This window comes from Rhododendron vialii, chromosome 7a, assembly GCF_030253575.1.
Source record: "Rhododendron vialii isolate Sample 1 chromosome 7a, ASM3025357v1".
Lineage (NCBI taxonomy): Eukaryota > Viridiplantae > Streptophyta > Magnoliopsida > Ericales > Ericaceae > Rhododendron > Rhododendron vialii.
Window position 1 is genome coordinate 17,237,454 of NC_080563.1, and position 12,201 is coordinate 17,249,654.

General features: G+C 46.3%; 1 long non-coding RNA gene across 1 annotated transcript; it reads right to left on the reverse strand.

Moving 5' to 3' along the window:
- Nucleotides 1–309: 309 nt before the first annotated feature.
- LOC131333810 (uncharacterized) lies at nucleotides 310–1,246 on the reverse strand. Its single transcript, XR_009201921.1, has 3 exons — nucleotides 1,143–1,246; nucleotides 561–848; nucleotides 310–458 (listed from the first exon to the last, which is right to left on the reverse strand). It is a non-coding gene; the product is annotated as an uncharacterized LOC131333810 (long non-coding RNA).
- Nucleotides 1,247–12,201: the final 10,955 nt, after the last annotated feature.

The following is a 12,201-nucleotide window of genomic DNA, read 5'->3' on the forward strand; positions in this document are numbered from 1 at the left end:
AAAGTTTTTTTTCGTATATGGCATGGGTTTTATTTTTTCTTTGCCTTTTTTTTTTTTATTGCTGTGCATGATTTTCTGTAATTGCTGTTTTCTTGATGGAACAGTACCGAAAGCGTTAAGCGGCATTGGGCAAAAAATTCCGAAAAAAGACTACGAATAAAAGTTTGTGTTGATTTGATCTCTGCATTTATTTTTCGATTCATTTTCCTTGCTAATTTATAATCAGCTCTATATTACTATATGTTGAACTCCTGGTGAAGGGGGAATGCAAACACATTGGTCAACACCAAGGAATAATTTTCCAAATGTAGCACACAATGGAAGGCAGTGAACATAGCCAAAAGAGAGGCACAACATACATTGCGCAGGTCAGGTCCATACACATCGAAGTAAATGAATTTCATTCACTGCATGACAATCGACAAGAACCGAAGGCAAGCAAGCAGTCTGTAGATTACCTATAACACAAGAAACAAATCACATACATATATTAGCTGAAGCTGAAAGCAAGGGGACACTACACACAAAGGCAATTTGTCTGGAAACATTGCAGCGCTAACCTGAAGGTGGGGGCAAATCCTGCCAGCAACCACTTGGGCCAGACCAATCAAACAGAAGTTCGCAGCCATCTTTATCGAACATAGTTGTATGAAAGATCCACTTACGCTCACACGAAAAAACAATCCCATGGTGAACCTCTAGCTGATGCGCCGGTGGAACTCATTCCAATTTTTGCGAAACTCATGGCCGACAATTTCTACTGACCAAGCTTTCTTGCCATGGCGCAGGAGAATCCAAGTACTTGAACCATCGGTAGGGAAGTATTGATGAAGAGCACAGGGCAACCTCTGCGAAAAAGCCGGAGAAGTCCATTACTCTGTGTAACTGACCCTAGGGAAATCCTCTGGGGGGGGGGGGGGGGAACCTTAAGAGAATGTAACATCTAACCTCAGTGGCACCGGGGCAAGGAAAGTTTTTTTAGATACCAGCATCGATGAACAGCTGTGCAGGAAAAATTCTAAAGGTCAATCGCACCAAAAAAGGGGAAAATGAAAAGCAGTGCAAACGCAAGATGGAAATTGACACAATAGATAACATTGTCAAATTGGAGAAGCCAAAAAATAGTCTTGGTCAATACATACCTTCCTCGCTGTACCTCACAAATGAATGGTACACAACATCATCCAACCACGCATTTAACTGGAAGCCATAATTCCACTCACTAACATGGCCCAAATTGAAAACATCCTAGTAGTCTTCATCAAATGGCTGGTAAACCATACGACTGTCAGCACCACGCATCACAAGAGCAGCAATCACCTGCTCCCCTTCAGCAGTTTCCAGATAGTATGAAGCTCCTCTTGAAGACACGGGAGAAGGGCTGGGAATCTTATCCCAACGCTGAAACGGAACATGGACCACCATCCTGCAGTAAAAGTAGGAAAAGCACAGCTAAACTGAACAACATCTATCCACGCCGAGACAACACAAAACCAACTCTGCAGACAACAACTCCGAGTATAATAGTAAAGCCGAGAAGCGAACACAACGCAAAGAGCAATCAGAAATCATCGGAGAAGATAACCAGAGCAAACACCCTTCATATGGAAAACACAACAAAATCACTCGAAAAAATAAAACCGAGCTAAGCTTTTTCTATAAACAGGAAACAAAACCAAAGAGTGGCTACCAACAAAACGCACTTCCCGCCAATACAAGTCACCAGCATAGGAAACAACAAAAGGGTAACAGGGTTTCAGCAAGAAAATAATCAAACGCAACGCCATTGGCGAGCCTGCACAACTAACCTAATCACACAATAATCAATACCAGCAACGAAGGGACACCCGAGGGCGCAGGAGGGGAGGTCAATCAGACCGCAAGAAGGTACAGGAGAAGGCCATCGAAAGCAGGGGCAAAAAACCAAATGCACAACGGAGAAGGAGGCGAAGGCAGAGCAGTACCTGAAAAATCACGCAACAGAAAGCCCTTGAAACCCGGAGGAGAAGGTCAGAAACCAGCGGAGCTTGCTGCAACAAAAGAAACGAAATGCAAGGGAGTGGGGAAAGCCGTCAGGGAAGACAGCAGAATCAACGAACAAGATACTGCACGCACCCTGCAGAGCACGCGGATCACGCCAGGTAGCCCACTACCCCAGGCCCAAGGGAAATTACGAATTTAGACACCCAAAACTCTCTAGCCTGGAACCTCCGGGGGCACAATTGGAAAAATTGAACCAAAATTGGGCATCCCCCAATCCGGTTCTTATTATTTAGGAGAGATTAGGATAGGAGATTTAGGAGGGGAATTGATATTCGCATTCTAAGATTTACTGCAGGCGCTCCATCTTTTTGTTTTTACACAGTGATGTTGCTGGCAACATCACAGTGTAAAAACAAAATATATACACTGATGTTGCCAGCAACATCACAGTATAAAAATAAAAAGGTGAAGCGCCTGCAGTAAATCTTGGAGCGCGAAAATCAGTTCCCTTTAGCATATAGGATTAGGAGGATGGATACAATCACATAATTACTTTGTTTAGTGGAGGAGGTACTTTAATTTGCTTTTCTTTAGAGATTATTCATTAATTAAGACATTGGCGGAAAATCGCCATGATTATTCTCGGTCAAGGGCCTACTCTACACTATACCATCATTGTCTTGACTGATTTTTCTATAAAAACCAACTCTATTTTCACCTTTGAACTCACGGACAATGTCAAATACCTCTCCCATCACAGAGCAATCTCATTGCAAAAACCCATCCTCCTCTCAAAATACTCTGAAATTTCTCTCAAAAACTCAGTACTCCTACTGATTTTTGTACCCCTTAGCTCAAGTCACCCTCCTTCTCCATCTTTCAAACACGTTCAAGCTCAAAAAGGTATAACGAAATTCCTTTGGCCAAAATCATACATTGGTCCTGAGGGGAGGCTATAGAGGCCTTTTCCCAGTTTGCCCATACCGGGTTAAAGCCTCGAACAAGCTGTATATTCAAAAAGTAAAAAAAAAAAAAAAACTAGCAAATGCACTGGATACACTACACCATGCGGTGTTCTACTACACTGCGCGGCGTAACGTAGTCCACTGTGCAGCATTTTATTAAATACATATTCTTTCTGTTTTGTTGTTCTGTCCAGCCTATTGTAGACACCCCAATCTGGGCTTCCAGATTAGTTTACTTACGGTTTTTTGATTCCCCGATGATGAAATGGATCAAGAACACCCTGGGAATGATAGCGTGTTTGAGCTTTGAGTGTTTGCAAAACCCTTGAACCTAGCCTAGCCTAAGCCACTTCAAAAAAATCAAAAACCCTACTGATGTGCGCCAGGGCGCAACCATCCAGTGCCAGGGCGCACCCTCGCGCGCCTGACTCACTCCATCGCGCGACAGTGCGCCAGGGCGCACCATCGCGCGCCTGACTCACTCCATCGCGCGACAGTGCGCCAGGGCGCACCATCGCGCGCCTGACTCACTCCATCGCGCGACAGACTGACTCCATCGCGCGATGGTCAAAGCTGTCCCCATCACCTTTATCAGCTGGGATGCTTAGCCACCAAGCAAACCTCAACCAGCCTCGTGGACTGGTTGAGCTCCTCTCATTACACCAACCAGATTCACCTCCATCATTCTCTATAAATACCCCCATTCTTCTTCCATTAAAAGGGTTCAAGAATTTCAAAAGAATACACTTTGGGTCACCATTCCCCATTTTCACACCTCAACCTTCCAAGAACAAAGCTTGTTCTTTGCTTCTACCACTCAAACTCCTCAATCAAGCCTTCAAACATCAAAGTTCAAACACCTTTCAAACTCAAAACCGAAGGTATAGCTTACCTTTGTTCTGTTTTCTGTTCTGATCTCTGAGGGGGGCTGGCAGGGCCAAGGCTGGTAATCAATACCAGTCCTGGTCCTAAAGGTAGCAAGGTTTCAAAAACCGTCGAGGTAGGAACCAACGCGCGATGGTCCCACTATCGCGCGCGACACTTCGGTGCTGCATGCGATGGACCGCGTGGGGATTGGTGTCCTACTGTTTTGTGCTTTATTTTATGTATAGATCACTCTGTTAAGCATGTTAAAAACCAGTTTACTGCTTTCCTTTGTTAGAAATTGCTAGCCGTAGTTCAATTTGCATGTCTTCTGTTTTGGAGTACCCCTGGGATCATTCTGGACCTGTCCCAGAACCCAGAAATGTGTAAACCAAACACTGGTCCGCGCCAAGGCGCTCCATCGCGCGCCAGACTGGCTCCGTCGCGCGACAGTGCGCCTGGGCGCATCCTCGCGCGCCAATCTGAAACCATCGCGCGACAGAGTGCCTCTGACCAGTGAGTGGTCTTGCACGGGTAGCTTAGTTTTAGGTCATTATTTTGTCCCCACACTGTTTATGGGGAGTTTTATTAATTTGTAGGGCTTTTTAGCCTTTAACATTCCTTTAAACTGTATATTATGTTGCTATAAACTGCGTGGTTTGTCCTGGGTGTGCACTGGTCCTTCCAGAGCCCAGATGGTTTGAGAATAAGAGCTGTGGGTTTAGGCTCACCGGCGCGCGCGTGTCTTGGAGTTGTGCACGCAGGAGTGAACAGCATGCGGTGACTTGTTCAGTGCATGCTGATTTCTTCCTGCGCACGTCACTCCAAAACAGGGGCCTCCCAGTTTGTTTAAACTCCCACACCAATTTGTTCTCATCCTATACTAACTACTCATGCATGCTATCCATCACATCCTGCAAACTGTTACAGTTTTAATCCCCGATTAACTGTTCCCCCGCCCTAATTGGCTAAAAATTGATTAATCAAACAGAATCGCAAACAAACATTTTCGCAAATGCCTAAGTAGAGACCGATCTCCGGATTGGGCGAGAGGGGTGCCATAAAACCCTTCCCCTCTCGTAACCTGGCTCCCGAACCCAGATGTGGTTATGACGGACTGGTTCCTTAACTTTTTCAAATCAAACAGCGCGGCAAGTGCTTCGAAATACGGTTCCTTGGGTGTCAGACCTTCAAAACCCGAGTGGTGACTCTGTATTTTGCGAGCGCTTGCTTCCCCGCTCGCGCTCCCTCGATCCTTGTCTCGCGTCTCGGAATCCGGAAATTCCGAAAACGGGCACGCATGCCCACAGTGGCGACTCTGCTGGGGATTGAACCAATATTGGTCTATGTTTAGATTTCAGTACACTTGAAGAACGATCCCACAAAAGTTTGTCAAGACGGTGAGCTTCGCGCTGCCGAAGGTTGGAATGGTGATTTAACGGGACCTCGTGTCCGGCCAATCCAATCTGGGACTTTTCTGATCATTCTCTCGTGTAGTTTCTTCTAAGCATTGATTAAATAAAGTGAGCCAAATTTGAAAAGGGCGTTTGCGAATTTGCGATTCTATTTTCATTAATCAACTTCTTTAGCATCTTCATTTGCATTGATGTGGGATAAAGCCCCGTTGGATCGTTTTGGCAATCCGGCACGGTTTACCGGAGCCCGGGGACCCCGAATGACCAACAACCTTCGACGATGATGAGTCATTCTACCGTTCGACTGTTGCTCTGCGATTACGCGGGCAGTGGGAGGTATATCTTGGCTCTAGTCCGAGGAACCCGTTACAAGCCAAAACCAGCCTTTGCATATACAAAGCACTAGAACTCTCCAAACTAGGACAGGTACCTGCAAGGTAAGATCTACTTGCATCTAACCCCCATATCCTGTCTACGTGTTACTGCTTTTCCTATCGCATGCACTGTACATACATTCTGTTTTGCGTAGGAGCATGTTTAGGGCGGCTTTTAGGTTGTCTCTCTCTTTCGAGTCTGTCTTATGCTTATTAGGACGCTGCTAGACCCGATGAAGAGTCGTGCATCTCGATGGTGCACGTTGTTAATTTTTTTCAAAGTCCTTAGATCAGCAAGACTTTGAGAAATCAGACCTTATTAAGTCCTTGGCTCATGCCCGATTAAGGATTCGACCGACAATAAGGAACCACAAAGTATTGATGTCGTGACGTTGATATCATTCAGGTTACAAGTGCCTTGTCACTTACAACCACCCCGGCTAAAGCACAGCGTTGCTCACGCCACCCCGGTTAAGGTGTCATGCCGTTAATACCGAGTTGTTTCTAATTCAAAGTCGAATCTTCAAATGGGACTAGTCGAAGACTTAGTCTGTTTTGACATCTCTTAGGATCAGTTTGATCTATTCAAAGGATACACCCCCAAAAAGAATTCTCAGGATTCTGGCAGCCTCCGAACATCATGAGACAGACTTGTCTCTAGTTCTAGAGTCTAGGGTTGACACCGACAACGACGTGTACATTGCATTTTGCTGTAGGAACATCACTGAGCTTTTGTCTTACTTTGCTGTCCGAAGCTTAAGGTCATTGCACCGAACAAGAGAGTACCGAAAGGAAGAGCCAAACCTACTTGGGAACATTTGCATCAGAATCCGATTCAAAGGCTTGTCAGGCTAGATTCCCTGTCAGTCACAACGGAGGCTTCTCCAGGTTCACTGTTGGCCGCCCTACAGTCGGGTTCGCCATCGATATTGCAAAAAGCCACGCCGCCGGCTTCCCCATCTTCAGCTTCTTCAAGCTCCATTGAAAAACCTGCGATGACAGATCAACCGCTCACTTTGGAAACCATCCTCATGAATATCCAGACTAGCATCACTGCTATGCAACAGAGGGCTACTCAGACAGATGCTAACATCACTCGCCTAAATGACCTTATCAACACTCGTCTTCCACCAGTGGCCGAAGAGGAAGGCGAGGACGATGAGGATGTTCATGCGGAACCCGTCCTTGTTGAGGATCCAAACCGTGAAGGCCGGCTTATCGTTCAGCCCACTTCTAGAGAGGCTCGTGTGCTTGCTCCAAATCCCGCTGTTGTTAGGCCTGTTCAAGACCCTGACATAGCTGCTCTTATGGCCAAGATGGTTAGGTTGGAAGAAGCTATTTCAAAATCTGAGAAGATCAGCGCAGGAGGAATTGACCTGGATCGTCTCTGCCTGTACCCTAATGCTAGGCTTCCTAACAAATTCAAGATGCCTGACTTGGTTAAGTTCGATGGGAGCGGTGATCCCAAGACTCATCTCTTTGGCTACCATGCTGCCATGAAGCTGTTGGGTGTGGAAAGTGAGGCCATGTCTCAGCTTTTCCCACAGACTCTCTCTGGGCCTGCCTTCCATTGGTTTCTGTCGCTTGACATCTCCAAAAGAAGAACTTGGGAAGACATAGGGGCTGCCTTTGTCTCGCAGTACAATTATAACTTTCAACTCAAGATGACTACTCGTGAGTTGGAATCTACAAAAATGGAAGCAAATGAGTCCTTTGCGGATTTTGTTAAGAGGTGGAGAGCCAAAGCCGCGCTAATGACTGATCGCCCGAGCGAGAGGGATCAACTCCGCATCATCTCCCGCAATCTTCAGCCTGACGTCGCCAAGCACCTCGTGTTGGTTCAAGCATCTGCAAACTTTGAGACTTTCTTCGAGTCAAGCCTAGCCATTGAGGATGCACTGCAAAGTGGAATTCTGCCTAGGGGAGAGTCCTCCTCACAGAAAGCGAAGCCGCAGCCCTATTTTGGAAATAGTAGCGCTCTGTTTGGTAACAGCAACTACTCCAATACAGCTACAAGTGGGAGCGATGCTATGGCTTTCGACTCCAATCACGCTGCTGATGTCAATCAGGTTCAAAATGCCCAAAGCTACCGTTTTCGAACCCAGCCTCGGAATTTCTCTGTCTTCGAGGCATCTCTATCCGCAGTGATGGAAAAACTCGTCAAGTCTGGGCATCTCAAACCCTTGACCCCAACTTCCCCGCCAAAAGTTATACCTTCTGGTTACAAACCTCACCTCTTCTGTGCCTTCCACCAAATGCCTAGACATCCCACTGACGCATGCTATCGTCTTCGACATGAGATTCAAGATCTCATTGACAATGGCATGGTTCAAGTTCCACCAAAGCCCAACGTCATTTCCAACTCCTTGCCTCAACACAACTTTGACCCTCTGGTTGGTCAAATATCTATCACCTCCACTCAAATCAACCCAAGCTCCACCATATTCAACCCTAGCCACTATATCGTCCCAGAGAGCCAACCCAAACCAATCGTATCCATCCCGTTCGAATCGGAGATTAACATGATGGCTGTAGGTTGGGCAATTGAGGTCTTCACTGCCGACACCTGGATTGACAGTAATGAGGAACTTACAAAGGAGCGGACTGGCCAGTTGAAGTCCGTTGATCAAAGGAGCACCGAGTAGGTTTGGTCCAAGAAGCTGAGGAAGCCGAAGTGCTGTTGCTTGGGCCTGACACCCGCTGGATCCTGCCTCTTTTTGTGGAAGCTATGGGTAGCTTTTTTAATATTGCATTTTCAAACCGCGTCTAGTTTGCATTGGCGTTTTGTCTGAGTCTGACACGGAGTCTTTTGCATTTGTGTAGTCTAGCTCTGAGTCGGAGGTTGTGCCTCTTGGCCCTCCACGTCGTAGCTTTTGTTTCAAGTTTTGAGTCTGCTGTACTTGGCAACCCCGATGGGCTTTCTTTATGATATGCTTTATCTTGCTTCTAAGTACTTTGTTGGCTTGTGAATAAACTGTGTCGACCCAGACGACGAAGGGATAGATTTCGATGGGACATTCCCAAGGAAATGTGTTCCCTCGCCGAAAGGGAAGACGAAAGGCATGCTCAGCCTATTAAAAGGAAAAGTAGTTTCAAATAAACTTGAAAGATGAAGTAGACCTCCAAATAGTTCAAACTGGTTCAACATTGCCCCCAAAGGAGCATTGCCCCCGGTCAGACAGGCTCGAAGAATTCAGCAACGACTTGGCATGGTCTTACAAAGACACGCCTGGTATTGATCTTGAGATAAAGAAACATCGAATCCCTTTGCTACCAGATGCCAAGCCAAAAAGCAGAAGCTCAAAAGGTCCAGCGCCTCATACATGTTCAAGTTTGTAGGAACAACGTTCCACCAAGTACAAGTTAGCAAGTTCAAAATTGGTCTGGAACGAGACATGTCAACCAAAACACACTGGACTCTGCGCTATCAAAGCCGTTTTATCTGAGGCTGTGGCTAGAGATCATCGATCTCGACGACCTTGATGGCAATCAATTTCAAATACCTTGGTCAACATGGATCAATTCAAAAGTCTTTTCCCTGAGAGAAGCTCGTTGGGCTGAAAACCCCAAGGGTGGGCAGTTCCAAGCAAAAGTTAGAGCAGCCTGCTAGACCAAGAACCTATGAAGGAGGTCTAGGCAAAAGTAGAGGCAACATTTGAAAGCTCGCTAGGTCGAAAACCCGAATGGGCGGTTCTAGGCAAAAGTTAAAGCGTAAAAGGGTGAGGTAAAATACTCGAGTGAACCTTAGCCTGAACTACGTTTTGACCTGATTCCCTAGCTTGGGATACGTAAGCAGTCTCTTTTTGAGACTCGGTCACATTCTATCAATTGGATCCATGGTTGACATTTTGGTACACATCAAAGGTCGAAGAGGATCGAAGATCACATCAAACTGCATTGGAGGAATCAGAAGGGGGAAAACCTTTGTCTTTCAATTTTATTACAAACTGCTTCTTCAATTTACAGGTTGAGCATAAGTCTTAAAATATTTGAAGCATCAAAAAACAGAACGAAATGCTAGAGGCCTTAACCGGCTCACAATTTATTCTAAGTTCAGCGAAGTCTGGTATAAGCAACCGCAGCGCATTTGTTCGAAGTGATGCGCGTTGGTCTCAAACCTGCGCACGTTTCTTGCAACAGACGGTAGCAGTTAGCTACTACCCTCGAATGTCATTCCAGGGGCTTTTGCCAAGTCTTGTCATACCATGCAAGCCATATGGACTTAATGTGACTGCACGGGGGTGTCGGTTTCAGTCCGGGCCTATACGAGTCATTATCTGCGTCTTATGTCCGTTTTTGCGACATTTTTCCAGCTTTTCAATCAACTGTCGTTTCGAGATACTTTTCTCGGTTTTGTTTGTACAGGTCTTTGTGCCTTTTTGCGTCTTTCGCAAGTGTCAGTTTCACCTGTCTAAAGGAATGTTGTGAGTTTTTGGCTCATTAATACCCAAAAATTTCATTATGTTCCGTGTGTCTAAGGGTTTGCATTATACCCTGGGGCTCTTTTTCCCTTTTCATTCGAGCTAGGCGAGTCTGTTTATGTGCGCACGTCTGTGTGTCGATTCAAATCACTTGTCAATGCAAATTAGATATTAGTGGTTAGTTTTTGCATTTTCTTCAACACTTGTAAAAGAGTGTCAATAAACTGGAAAGCGCAATTGTTACATTGCTACCCTAGTATCAGTAATCCGCAAGCAGCGGAATCTCTTGAAGCATCAAGGGCATGTCGGCCCAAGGCCAAGCAAAGCATATCTCTGGGGCTTATCCGCCCAAGCATCGATGAAACGGCACGCAGGCCCAATGCTGTTACCATGTCAACTGGGCACGCCGGCTCGCTCGGGCATCTCTCTATCTGGATGCGTATCCCAAAAGCAAAAGACAGTAAAGTACTGGAGCTCAGTGGTAGTCCTTAGGCATTGTTGTCCTCGTAGGAGCCGCCCTTAGCTTGCATCTACATTTTCAATTTGTGCATTTTCTTAGTATGCATCTTTGCATATTGTATATCAAATGTTTAAAGCAAGAAAATTCTATGACGGAATCGCTTCTGTGGGTTAGTGCAAGTACGGGAGCGTGCCACGTGCCACTTTTCTTATCTCGCTTGCCATGGTAACCATCAAGCACACAGCCTTGCCATCCTACTCTGCTGGCACTTGGAATGCTCTTTGGGGAATCAGAATTCAATCCAATCTCAATGGCTCGATCATTCTATACACCGATCCACCCGTCTCAAATCAATGACAGCCGGTCCTGTCCATTTCTCAACGGCTCGATCATTCTGCACACTGATCCGCCCGTATCAAATCAACGACAGCCGGTCCTGTCCATTTCTTAACGGCACGATCATTCTGCACACTGATCCGCCCGTCTCAAATCAACGACAGCCGGTCCTGTCCATTTCTCAACGGCTCGATCATTCTGCACACTGATCTTCCCGTCTCAAATCAACGACAGCCGGTCCTGTCCATTGTCCAACGGCTTGATAATTTTGCAAAGTGATCTTCCCGCCCGTCCAAATCATCAACGACGGTCAGCCATATCGTCCGACCCAATCAACCTGATGGTCAGCCATATCATCAACGACGGTCAGCCATATCGTCTGACTCAATCAACCCGATGGTCAGCCATATTATCCATGACGGTCAGCCATATCAGTCATTCAACGATGGTCAGCCATATCATCAATGACGGTCAGCCATATCAGTCATTCAACGATGGTCAGCCATATCATCCATGACGGTCAGCCATATCATTTATCTCCACCAAATCAACGGCTTGATCATTCTGCACACTGATCAACCCGTCTCCTATCATGACTTCAACGGTTCGATCATTTTTACTGATGATCCTTCCATCCTGTCTGCAACGGTTCGACCATTTATATTGATGATCCTTCCATCCAGACTTCAACGGTTTGATCATTTATACTGATGATCCTTCCTGTCAAATCCCCCAACGGTTTGGTCATTCGGCACATTGATCTCTCCGTCCGCATTCACGACAGCCGGTCCTGTCAAATCCACAAACAACGACCAGAACATCATTTGATGGTCCGTTCATTCACAACTGATTGTTCCCCAGGAGAGTCCGTCTTGGCCTGTCCCGAACGACAAACACCCTCAGTCTAGCCTCAAGGGCATCTTCCAGCAGGCTTATTGCTCTGTCTCGGGTGGTCTTTGATAAGGAGATTGGCTCTGATTCCCTACAGATGGAATTCAACCTGCCTGACACGACCTACCCGTGTTTGTGGGAACACTTTATGCCGAGGATAGCTTGATCCCCAGCAACGACGGCCTGTCCCGTCCACATCTGCAACGACAGCCTATTCTGTCCAAATTCGATCAACAAGCGGCGATTCACTCGTCCACTTCTACTTCCATCCCCGGCAATGGACAGCCAGTCCATTCCACCGATCAGGTTCCTTAAGTTTACTTGTCTACTTTGCTAGTATGTTCTGCTCTGGATTGCCTTGAGGGGTGTCTAGAATTCTTTGACGTTACTTGTACCAAGTCGATGGTGCTTCAAGTGCCGTCAAAGAGGGGCTACTGTAGACACCCCAATCTGGGCTTCCAGATTAGTTTACTTACGGTTTTTTGATTCCCC